The sequence below is a fragment of the Oncorhynchus clarkii genome, chromosome 17, assembly GCF_045791955.1.
Source record: "Oncorhynchus clarkii lewisi isolate Uvic-CL-2024 chromosome 17, UVic_Ocla_1.0, whole genome shotgun sequence".
NCBI classification, from domain to species: Eukaryota; Metazoa; Chordata; class Actinopteri; order Salmoniformes; family Salmonidae; genus Oncorhynchus; species Oncorhynchus clarkii.
The window spans coordinates 42,672,191-42,685,239 of record NC_092163.1 but is presented as its reverse complement, the minus strand read 5'-3'; the positions used below and the strand labels follow the sequence as shown (position 1 = coordinate 42,685,239).

Here is a 13,049-nt window from a genome sequence, read left to right as displayed (position 1 = left end):
ATTAACTAATTCAAAGAACGAAAAAATAAATACAAATAATATAGGCCTAAATGCTCAAGCGCACACATTCGTTCTGACTGTCTACTCAGACTAACAGCCTCACCTGTTGTTCCTGTCAATCAGACACGCAATGTCAACCATTGAACCAAGGTGCTTGAGGGAGGCCCGAGCCAACTCATTCACAGTCACACGCTTAGCAGTGGTAGTGGTGGAGCCAGCACCTCCACACGTGGAGACGTATCCACTCAGTCAAGTAGGACTACTAGTGATAGTGGTGGAGCCAGCACCTCCACACGTGGAGACGTATCCACTCAAGTCAAGTAGGCCTACGCCGCGACCCACAGCAACGCAGACTGCTATGGACCAGTTTATGCCAAACGTCTATGTCTGTAGCAAAACAAGGCCAAATTGATACTGCATTGGCAAAAATGATTGCCACCGATTTCCAGCCATTTTCGATCGTGGAGGACAGAGGTTTTATACATTATTGCAATAGTCTAAATCCAATGTGCACAATTCCAAGCAGGAAAACCCTTTCAAAATCACTTATTCCACAACTGTACGAGAGAAGAAATCGCATCAGCCCCTCGAAAGTGAGGCAACTTGCATTTCTGAATGCAAATCTCTCATTAAAGGAAAATATGGTCATCATTGCTGTGTGCTGCTGGTTATACCATGGCAATAAAGAGGAGAGTTTGAAAATACCAGTTTAATGTTTTAAGTGAGATGCTGCAGATTTGCACATTGTTATTTATTTTTCTTTGATATGGTACAATATTATATTATTATGTTGTTCAGATTGTATTCGTTTTGAATTGTTACATTTATATGCACTTTGTTTATATACATTAACAAAGTTAGACTTTAAATGCACATGTGTAATAGCATCCTTCTTTTTTTACAATTATTTCAATTTGTTGGATGCTGCAGTTTTGCAAATTGTTATTTATTTTTCTTTGATATGGTGCAATATTCCATTATTCTGTTCAGATTGTATTCGTTTTTAATGGTTAGATGTATGTGCACTTTGTTTATATACATTAAAACGTTTTACTTTAAATGCAAATGTTTAATACCATTATTTTTCATAACAAACCAATGCATTTTTAAATACATTGTGGTTAAGGTAGAGTATGATTTCATTTAATCATTTAATTAGAATTGTTTTAACACCAATCACAGTCAAACTATCGCAAATTTTTTGACTAGAAAAAATACAGAGCCGTTTGGGAGCCAAAAGAGCCGGCTCTTTTTTATGAGCTGAGCCGAACGAGCCGGCGCACTGAAAAGAGCCGGAATGACCAGCCCTACTTCGCACACTTTTCTTGATGACTTTACCTGCATTCTTAGCCAATCAAATCTGGAATTTAGTTCCTACTTGCTCGATTGTCCAATGAGAGGTCTGTACTTGGGGGCGGGACAACTCGGTGCCTCAATACCGGTGCCTCAATATTATCCAATTAAATCCTCTATTTTAAAACTGGGTTTGTGGTATCCATGTGGGTTCAGTGTTGATTTCCATGGACGAAATGTGTGCCAACTAGTGTAAAGGTTGTAACAGTGCGTCATAGTTAGTCAATCTATATATTCTTATCATGTCGTCTTTCTTTATAAAGAAAATAGGACCGCCAAAAGTTTTCAAAAAGAACGAGAATTCAGCAGGTTCAAAACGAAAGGTACGGAGCTAACGTTAACTAGCCACACGTAGCCTAGCACTTAGTTTGCGACCTACGTATTACAATGCTATCTAACACGTAGCATTCGTTTAATCGTTGATGTTTGTTTGTGTTGGTGCATTAGAATGATACAGACACAGGAAACAAACTCAAGAAAAAACGAAATTCAAAGCACAATGAAGAAATCTCCAGCGACTCTGAAACAGAAGGGTATGCTAACTTACTCGAGGTGTAGTTGGCTGGCTGGCTAGCTAAGTTGGCTAACAAACTGAATTCCTTTTATGCGTGGACAAACCATGAGTTGAATCAATTTCTTTATGTAGCCTTTCACTGCACAGAAAACGGAGGGCCAATGTCGAGGAAGAGTTTGATGAGACCCCACAGGAGAAAAAACTACGATTAGCTAAACTTTACCTCGACCAATTGAGGGATGAGGGTAAGGGAAGAGCTACTGAAAACTTATTATCAATTTCAACAAAGCTCTCTTAAAATGGGTAACGTCAACGTTTTAATGACATCTCATGAATCTGATGCTTGACTGGTTTGTGTTCGTCATGTCTTATCAACAGAAGAAAAGAAGGCAGAGGAGGAGTCCTTTGAGATAGACCTGATAGCTGGAAGACTTCAAGAAGAAGTGGTAAGTGTAACTAGCTACATCATTGTGTTGCTTGTATATAGCCCTAGTAAATGTCACATGAGTTTGGTTGCTGCTATTTATCTCATAGATTTTCCCCCTCAGCTTGAGCAGAAAGGACAGCTCCAACGGATGGTTGCAAAAGATGTGAGTACCTTTGTTTTGGTGTCTCCCGTAAAAGCGCCCTGTGCATGCCCATCATTCACTCTTTTACTACATAGAATGAAACTATGTATATATTGCATTCTAAGTGGTATACTATTATGGATACTGGAACATGTGTGCTATGAGTTTTCTATGGTCAGTCCTCTTCATGTGTCCCTATGTTGTCATGGTCTCCAGCTCCTGCCACCAGATGTGTCAGAGATTCGTCTGTTGAGGGGCCACAAGCTGCCAGTCACCTGTCTGGTCATTTCTCCCGATGACCAACACGTATTTTCCGCTTCCAAAGACTGCTCCATCAACAAATGTGAGTCTGGAGAATATATTTGACTCTCTTCGCCAAAATAATCTGAAAAATGTTTGTTGTACTGAAATAGGATATTCAAAATCAGTTGCATGTGACCTAGAATGCAACACAGTCAAAGTGAACTTACTCATGCATTCTCCCGTTGTCTTCTCTAACTGCAGGGGATGTTGAGAGTGGTAAGAGACTTCATACGATAGCTGGTGGGAGGAAAGGAACAGAGGATCGCCATGTGGGACATACGGCCCATGTCCTATGTATGTCTATATCATCGGATGGCAAATACCTGGCTACTGGAGACATGAATAAGTTGATCATGATCTGGGAGGCAGCAACCTGTACAAGTTTACAGGACATAGAGGCCCAGTATCGGTAAAATATACTCCCTTTCACACCTTCCTGTATATTCATTTTTTCCATCTGCTTTTATTCTTGCTTTCTCACCCTTTCATATTTACATTCACAAACGTTGCCATCTCCTCCACAGGGCCTATCATTCAGGAGGGGCACCCATGACTTGTACAGTGCTTCTCATGACCGCTCCATCAAGGTGTGGAACGTGGATGAAAACGCCTATGTGGAAACACTGTAAGTAGCTGAATAGTAAAATCTATGTTTTGGCATGTGGTTTGTGTGTTTTATTGACCATGTGTCTCCCTAGGTTTGGACACCAGGATGTGATCACAGGGCTGGACAGTGGGAGTAGGGAGCGCTGTGTGACTGCAGGGGGGAGGGACCGCACTGTGAGGGTGTGGAAGATCGCTGAGGAGTCCCAGCTAGTGTTCCATGGCCATGAGTGAGTCCCCCTGGTCTCCTTCTCTGTGTTAGTCAGTCTCACAACACTGTATAGGCCTAGTCTTTGTTGGTCTCGGAGAGTGTCTATTATCCTTGTGTGTTAACATACTGGTAATGCTATTTCCACTCATTTTCGCTATTCTCTCTCTCAGGGGCTCCATCGACTGTATCCAGCTCATTAACGAGGAACACATGATAACAGGCGCTAATGATGGGTAAATATTGATTTATACTCCACTAGGTGTCATCGTACTCCACCTCTGTAGCAGTTCTGCAACCAGTTTGTGAGGGAATGGTTCCTTACAAATGTTTTCATTAGTCTAAAAAGCTTTCTCTCGTCCTCCCTCCAGCTCTGTCTCCCTGTGGAGTGTGAACAAGAAGAAGCCTCTTAGCATGGTGAAGGCAGCCCACGGTCGGCATGGCGACTCGGGACTGGAGCAGCCCTACTGGGTAGCGGCCGTGGCAGCTCTGCAGAACTCTGACACCGTAGCCTCAGGTACCAACGGCTATGAGAGTCACCAGCTTTATAACACAGTTCTACACTGAGTTTTCAAAACATTAACTCTTTCCTAATATTGAGTTGTCAGAGTTAGCACTGTTCTAATTAAATAAGGCAATTTTTTTATCGTTCTGACATAGATATAACTTCAACAATCAATATACATTTCACATTTTAAGAATGTGACATGTCAGAATAACATTTTTTTTCCCCCCAGCTTTTATTTCTTTCATCACATTCCCAGTGGGTCAGAAGTTTACACACTCAGTTTGTATTTGGTAGCATTGCCTTTAAATTGTTTAACTTGGGTCAAACATTTCTGGTTGCCTTCCACAAGCTTCCTACAATAAATTGGGTTAATTTTGGCCCATTCCTCCTGACAGAGCTGGTGTAACTGAGTCAGGTTTGTAGGCCTCCTTGCTCGCACATGCTTTTTCAGTTCTGCCCACACATTTTCTATAGGGTTGAGGTCAGGGCTTTGTGATGGCCACTCCAATACCTTGACTTTATTGTCCTTAGGCCATTTTGCCACAACTTTAGAGGTATGCTTGGGGTCATTGTCCATTTGGAAGACTCATTTGCGACCAAGCTTTAACTTCCTGAGTGATGTCTTGAGATGTTGCTTCAATATATCCATACTTTTCCTCCCTCATAATGCCATCTATTTTGAAGTGCACCAGTCCCTCCTGCAGCTAAGCCACAACATGATGCTGCCACCCCCGTGCTTCACGGTTGGGATGGTGTTCTTCGGCTTGCAAGCCTCCCCCTTTTTCCTCCAAACATAACGATGGTCGTTATGGCCAAACGGTTCTATTTTTGTTTCATCAGACCAGGGGAGATTTCTTCAAAAAGTACAATCTTTGACCCCATGTGCAGTTGCAAACCGTGGTCTGGCTTTTTTTATGGTGGTTTTGGAGGAGTGGCTTCTTCCTTGCTGAGTAGCCTTTCGGGTATGTCGAAATAGGAGTTGTTTTACTGTGGATATAGATACTTGTGGACTTGTTTCCTCCAGCATCTTCACAAGGTCCTTTGCTGTTCTGGGATTGATATGCACTTTCCGCACTAAAGTATGTTCATCTCTAGGAGACGCGTCTCCTTTCTGAGCGGTATGAAGGCTGCGTGGTCCCATGGTGTTTATACTTGCTTACTATTGCTTGTACAGATGAATGTGGTACCTTCAGGCATTTGGAAATTGCTCCCAAGGATGAACCAGACTTTTTGTCTGGGGTCTTGGCTGATTTATGTTGATTTTTCCCATGATGTCAAGCAAAGAGGCACTGAGTCTGAAGGTAGGCCTTGAAATGCATCCACAGGTACACCTCCAATTGACTCAAATGATGTAAATTAGCCTATCAGAAGATTCTAAAGCCATGACATGTTCTGGAATTTTACAAGCAACTTAGTCAACTTAGTCTGAACTTCTGACCCACTGGAATTGTGATACAGTGAAATAATCTCTGTAAACAATTGTTGGACAAATTGTCATGCACAAAATAGATGTCTTAACCGACTTGCCAAAACAATAGTTTGTTAACAAGAAATTTGTGGAATGGTTGAAAAACCAATTTTAGTGACTCCAACCTAAGTGTATGTAAACTTCCGACTTCAATTGTTAGTCCTTTAACCTGTCACCTTCCCTTCATCTACACTGATTTGAAGTGGATTTAACAAGTGACTTCAGTAAGGGATCATAGCTTTCACCTGGTCAGTCTCATGGAAGGAGCCGGTGTTCTTAATGTTTTGTATACTCAGTGTATACACCAAGCACGGCAGAACTATTGACACGTTGCCTCGGCTGTGAGAGTCCTATTCACCAACCTTACTATACACTGTCGCTTCTATACACACACCCTGTGTGAGTTATTTAATTAACAATCAACCCCAAACTTCCACCTCCTTGATATAATGCATACTGTAAATCTACGTAGTGTGCGTAGGAAAATCAGCATGCTCGCATTCATAGCAGACTTGGACATAATTTCGGAATTGACCGCTAATATTTACTTGTCCAATTGATGATTCTGTAATTGAACAACGGTAGTCTCGTCACTCTGCAGGTTCCCACAACTCTAAGGTGCAGCTGTGGAAATGTGGTCAGGGGTTCCGTCATCTGGAGCCTCTCTTCAGCGTCCCTGTGGTAAGCAAGTCCCAGCTACACTGCTCCATACCTAATACACCTTGTGTTGTGTAGCATAACAATATGTGGGTAGCGCCATTGGCTATAATTCAAACATTAAGCATTGGGCCTAGTTATGTATGTGTATGAGGAATTGCCTAGTAAGAGTTCTGCACTAAAACATCTGTCTTCTCAATACAGCATATTCATTTTCTTTTCGTGTAGATTGGTTTTGTCAACAGTCTAAAGTTCTCCAGTTCTGGGAAGTTCCTGGTGGCAGGAGTAGGACAGGAGCACAGGTAGGTACTCACTCATGCCTCTCCTACAGAGATATAGCCCAGAGCATACTTACTAGCATTATAGACTGACTTGTTGATTGATCATGTAATCAGTGTCTACCCTTTCTTTAAACACACCTGTTTTCAGTATTCTGTATGGAAGTTGTTGCAATGAGGACCGTTGTCCACGTGGTGGCACTGTTATTTCACCCTCAAATCCTTAAGACTGCCTCAGTGGCAGTGATGGAATTACCTTCTTTCCTTATTACAAGATTAAATGGCATCTTATGTACCGCATAATTTTACTCATAACTTTATTCATGCATTAGCTCTGTTTTGTCAACCGTCTTTGTTTTTGTTAAAACGGTGGTTGTTTTCAGGCTTGGTCGATGGTGGAGACTGAAAGAAGCGAAGAACGGACTCTACATTATTCCTCTGAAACGACGACAAGAAGAGGTGAATGGGGAGTAGCTGATCTGTGTATGCCTTAGAATATGATATGTATGACATTTGATTTTGTAAATTAAATTCTTTCCAGAAATACTATTTGTATTACTGCCTATCAATTAACTACAGTAAATGGTTTGTTAGAAAACAACTTTCATTCTATTTTAAATCTCATTGAAGTCTTGTGTTCTGTCTGCATCTAATATCAGTCTGTGCTGTTGGTACCTGTATTCTCTCAGCTACACAGCTTGTGGACTGTAGATTGAAAAATCCCCTGGGATTTGGTTATTTGAAAATGAAATTATTTAACAACTTTTGTGTCACCAGAGGTTGAGTTAATGCAGGATTCTGTGTTCTTCATGCAAAAAAGATAAGCTACAACACATCTTGCTGCATTTTTGTAATTGCAGATCTAAAATGCTTCAACTTTAGTCAGGGTTTGTTACAACTCATGAATGTAAAAGGAGTAGTTTTGTGCTTCAGTTACACTTCTCCACTTGTATGAAATTTGCTCTGATTGGATCTCCAGCGGGTCATTTCCTCAGGTGTTGTTTTTCTCTGGTAGAAAGTTCAAATGCAAGATTATCTACAAGCAAAACATTAAGACATGTAGCTGGCTACATGCTATCATAAACATTAGAAATTGATGGACATTCATGATTTTTGCAAAAAACAAATCTTGCCTTTTCATTGTAAGCCAGTTTACTTGTGGCTGCTAGCCAAACAGCGTTCCACTTCTGTCATCTGACAAACAATTTTCTACCAACTGTTGCAATAATGTATTAGGTGTGGAAAAACTAGTGGCATGCTCCTTCACTATTGAATCAAAACACTCTTTACTTTAAATATAAAATGCAGATGAAATGGTTTAAAATGCATATTTCCAATCTCTGGAATATAGGTGGTGCACGGACCATAGCTTTGGTGGCCTAGCCGATAGCCCCCTCTCCTACCATAGGGCGTAAAAAAACATATTTGTCACATGCAACGAATACAACAGGTGTAGCCCTTACTGTAGACTGCTTACTTACAAGCCCCTAACCAACAATGCAGTTCAAGAAATGGTTAAGAAAATATTTACTAAAAGTATAAAATAAAGTAACACAATAAAATAGAGGCTATATTCCGGGGGTACTGAGTCAGTGTGCGGGGAGAAAGGTTAGTTGATGCATTTTTTTTACATGTAGATGGGGGGGGTAAAGTGACTTATGCATAGCTCAGCAGCATAAAAACAAAAGGTCAATGTAAATAGTCCAATTGGCCATTTTGATTAATTGTTCAGAAGTGTTGGGGATAGAAGCTGTTAAGGAGCCTTTTGGACCTGGACTTTTATTTGTGTAAAATAAAGTTTTTACTTATTAACTAGGCAAGTCTTGGCACTCCGATACTGCTTGCTGTCCTGTAGCAGAGAGAAGTCTCTGACTGGTGTCTTTGATTTAAAAAAATGTGGGGCCTTCCTCTGACACCGCCTAGTATATAGGTCTTGGATGGCAGGAAGCCTGGCCCCAGTGATATATGGGCCATACTCACTACCCTCTGTAGTGGCTTATGGTCGGCTGCTGAGCAATTGCCATACCAGGTGGTGTGACAACCGGGCAGGATGTTCTTGATGGTGTGGCTGTAGGAAGTTTTGAGGATCTGGGGACCCATGCCCAATCTTTTTGATTCCTGACGGGGTAACAGTGTTGTCGTGCCCTCTTCACGACTGTATTGGTGTGTTTGGACCATGTTCGTTTGTTGGTGATGTGGACACCAAGGAACTTGAAGCTCTCAACCTGCTCCATGACAGCCACTTCGAAGTGAATGGGGGGGTGTGTTTGGCCCTCCTTTTCCTGTAGTCCAGGATAATCCCCTTTGTCTTGCTCACGTTGAGGGAGATGTTGTCCTGGCACCACACTGCCAGGTAGCTGACCACCTCCCTAAAGGCTGTCTCATCCTTGTTGGTGATCAGGCCTTCAAATCAAAGTTTATTTGTCACGTGCGCTGAATACAACCTTACAGTGAAATGCTTACATCCAGGCTCAACTAATAGTGTCAGTGTGTGTGTGTGTGTGTGTGTGTGGGTAAGTAAAGAAATAAAACAGTAGAAAGACATTTGAAAATAAGAGTAGCAAGGCTTTATACAGACACCAGTTAGTTAGGCTTTTTGAGGTATGTACGTCTAGGTATGGTTAAAGTGACTGCATATATATGATTAACAGAGTAGCAGTAGCGTAAAAAGAGTGGTTGGCGGGTGGTGTGACACAATGCAGATAGCCCGGTTAGCCAATGTGCAGGAGCACTGGTTGGTCGGGCCAATTGAGGTAGTATGTAGATGAATGTATAGTTAAAGTGCCAATGCATATAAGATAAACAGAGACTAGCAGCAGCATAAAAGAGGGGTTGGGGGGGGGTTAGGGCCTTCCTCTGACATCGCGGCAGGGTAGCCTAGTGGTTAGAGTGTTGGACTAGTAACCGGAAGGTTGCAAGTTCAAACCCCCGAGCTGACAAGGTACAAATCTGTCGTTCTGCCCCTGAACAGGCAGTTAACCCACTGTTCCTAGGCCGTCATTGAAAATAAGAATTTGTTCTTAACTGACTTGCCTAGTTAAATAAAGGTAAAATAAATAAATAAAATCGCCTGGTGTAGAGGTCCTGGTCGGCAGGCAGCTTTGCCCAGTGACGTACTGGGCCGGACCATGCAGTGATGCAACCGGTCAGGATGCTCTCGATGTTGCAGCTGTAGAACCTTTTGAGGATCTCAGGACCCATGCCAAATCTTTTTAGTTTCCTGAGGGGGAATAGGCTTTGTCATGCCCTCTTCACGACTGTCTTGGTGTGTTTGGAACATTCTAGTTTGTTGTTGATGTGGACACCAAGGAATTTGAAGCTCTCAACCTGCTCCACTACAGCCCCGCCGATGAGAATGGGGACGTACTCGGTGCTCCTTTTCCTGTAGTCCACAATCCATCTCCTTAGTCTAAGTTACGTTGAGTGATAGGTTGTTATTCTGGCACCACCTGGCCAGGTCTCTGACCTCCTCCCTATAGGTTGTCTCGTCGTTGTCGGTGATCAAACCTACCACTGTTGTGTCGTCTGCAAACTTAATGATGGTATTGGAGTCGTGCCTGGCCATGCAGTCGTGGGTGAACAGGGAGTACAGGAGGGGACTGAGCGCTCACCCCTGAGGAGCTCCAGTGTTGAGGATCAGCGTGGCAGATGTGTTGCGACCAACCCTTACCACCTGGAGGCGGCCCGTCAAAGTCCAGGATCCAGTTGCAGAGGGAGGTGTTTAGTCCCATGTTCCTTAGCTTAGTGATGAGCTTTGAGGGTGGTGTTGAACGCTGAGCTGTAGTCAATGAATAGCATTCTCACCAAGGTGTTCCATTTGTCCAGGTGGGAAAGGGCAGTGTGGAGTGTAATAGAGTGCATCATCTGTGGATCTGTTTGGGCGGTATGCAACTTGGAGTGGGTCTAGGGTTTCTGGGATAATGGTGTTGATGTGAGCCGTTACCAGCCTTTCAAAGCACTTCATGGCTACGGACGTGAGTGCTACAGGTCTGTAGTCATTTAGGCAGGTTGCCTTTGTGTTCTTGGGCACAGGGACTATGGTGGTCTGCTTGAAGCATGTTGGTATTACAGACTCAATCAGGGACATGTTAAACGTCAGTGAAGACACCTGCCAGTTGGTCAGCACATGCCCTGAGCACACGTCCTGGTAATCCATCTGGCCCCGCAGCCTTGTGTATGTTGACCTGTTTAAAGGTCTTACTCATGCTGGCTATGGAGAGCGTGATCACACAGTCGTCCGGAACAGCTAATGCTCTCATGCATGCCTTGGTGTTGCTTGCCTCGAATCGAGCATAGAAGGGGTTTAGCTCGTCTGGTAGGCTCGTGTCACTGGGCAACTCGCGGCTGTGCTTCCCTTTGTAGTCTGTAATAGTTTGCAAGCCCTGCCACATCCGACGAGCGTCAGAGCCGGTGTAGTATGATTCAATCTTAGCCCTGTATTGACACATTGCCTGTTTGAATATTTGTCGCAGGGCATAGCAGGATTTCTTGTAAGCTTCCGGGTTAGAGTCCCGCACCTTGAAAGCGGCAGCTCTACCCTTTAGCTCAGTGCAAATGCTGCCTGTAATCCATGGCTTCTGATTGGGGTATGTATGTAAAGTCACTGTGTGGACGACGTCCTCAATGCACTTATTAATAAAGCCAGTGACTGATGTGGTGTATTCCTCAATGTCATCGGAAGAATCCCGGAACATGTTCAAGTCTGTGATAGCAAAACAGTCCTGTAGTTTAGCATCGGCTTCATCTAACCATTTTTTCTGCTTGTAAGCGGGAATCAGGAGGATAGAGTTGTGGTCGGATTTACCGACCACAACTTTGCTGATGACACAATTGTTGTGTCATCAGCAAACTTAATGATGGTGTTGGAGTCATGCTTGGCCACACAGTCGTGGGTGAACGGGGAGTACAGGAGGGGACTAAGCAAGCACCTGTGAGGCGCACCAGTGTTGATGATCAGCGTGGTAGATGTGTTGTTGCCTACCATTACCTATCAGGAAGTCCAGGATCCAGTTGCAGAGTGAGGTGTTTAAATCCCAGGGTCCTTAGTTTAGAGATGGTCTTTGTGGGCACTATGGTGCAGAACGCTGAGCTGTAGTCAATGAACAGCATTCTCACCAAGGTGTTCCTTTTGTCCAGGTGGGAAAGGGCATTGTGGAGTGCATCATCTGTGGGGGCGGTATGCGAATTCAAATCAAATCAAATTTTTATTTGTCACGTACACATGGTTAGCAGATGTTAATGCGAGTGTAGCGAAATGCTTGTGCTTCTAGTTCCGACAATGCAGTAATAACAAGTAATCTAACTAACAATTCCAAAACTACTGTCTTTTACACAGTGTAAGGGGATAAAGAATATGTACATAAGGATATATGAATGAGTGATGGTACAGAGCAGCATAGGCAAGATACAGTAGATGGTATCGAGTACAGTATGTACAAATGAGATGAGTATGTAAACAAAGTGGCATAGTTTAAAGTGGCTAGTGATACATGTATTACATAAGGATACAGTCGATGATATAGAGTACAGTATATACGTATGCATATGAGATGAATAATGTAGGGTAAGTAACATTATATAAGGTAGCATTGTTTAAAGTGGCTAGTGATATATTTACATCATTTCCCATCAATTCCCATTATTAAAGTGGCTGGAGTTGAGTCAGTGTCAGTGTGTTGGCAGCAGCCACTCAGTGTTAGTGGTGGCTGTTTAACAGTCTGATGGCCTTGAGATAGAAGCTGTTTTTCAGTCTCTCTGTCCCAGCTTTGATGCACCTGTACTGACCTCGCCTTCTGGATGATAGCGGGGTTTAACAGGCAGTGGCTCGGGTGGTTGATGTCCTTGATTATCTTTATGGCCTTCCTGTGACATCGGGTGGTGTAGGTGTCCTGGAGGGCAGGTAGTTTGCCCCCGGTGATGCGTTGTGCAGACCTCACTACCCTCTGGAGAGCCTTACGGTTGAGGGCGGTGCAGTTGCCATACCAGGCGGTGATACAGCCCGCCAGGATGCTCTCGATTGTGCATCTGTAGAAGTTTGTGAGTGCTTTTGGTGACAAGCCAAATTTCTTCAGCCTCCTGAGGTTGAAGAGGCGCTGCTGCGCCTTCTTCACGATGCTGTCTGTGTGAGTGGACCAATTCAGTTTGTCTGTGATGTGTATGCCAAGGAACTTAAAACTTGCTACCCTCTCCACTACTGTTCCATCGATGTGGATAGGGGGGTGTTCCCTCTGCTGTTTCCTGAAGTCCACAATCATCTCCTTAGTTTTGTTGACGTTGAGTGTGAGGTTATTTTCCTGACACCACACTCCGAGGGCCCTCACCTCCTCCCTGTAGGCCGTCTCGTCGTTGTTGGTAATCAAGCCTACCACTGTTGTGTCGTCCGCAAACTTGATGATTGAGTTGGAGGCGTGCGTGGCCAAGCAGTCGCAGTCGTGGGTGAACAGGGAGTACAGGAGAGGGCTCAATTGGAGTAGGTCTAGTGTTTCTGGGATAATGGCGGTGTTGTGAGCCATGACCAGCATTTCAATGCACTTCATGGCTACAGACGTGAGTGCTATGGGGCGGTAGTCATTTAGGCAGGTTATCTTC

The 13,049-nt window shown here is 43.5% G+C and overlaps 1 pseudogene; it reads left to right on the top strand.

Moving 5' to 3' along the window:
• The first annotated feature begins 1,507 nt into the window (after positions 1–1,507).
• LOC139369757 (U3 small nucleolar RNA-interacting protein 2-like) lies at positions 1,508–7,007 on the top strand (annotated as a pseudogene).
• Positions 7,008–13,049: the final 6,042 nt, after the last annotated feature.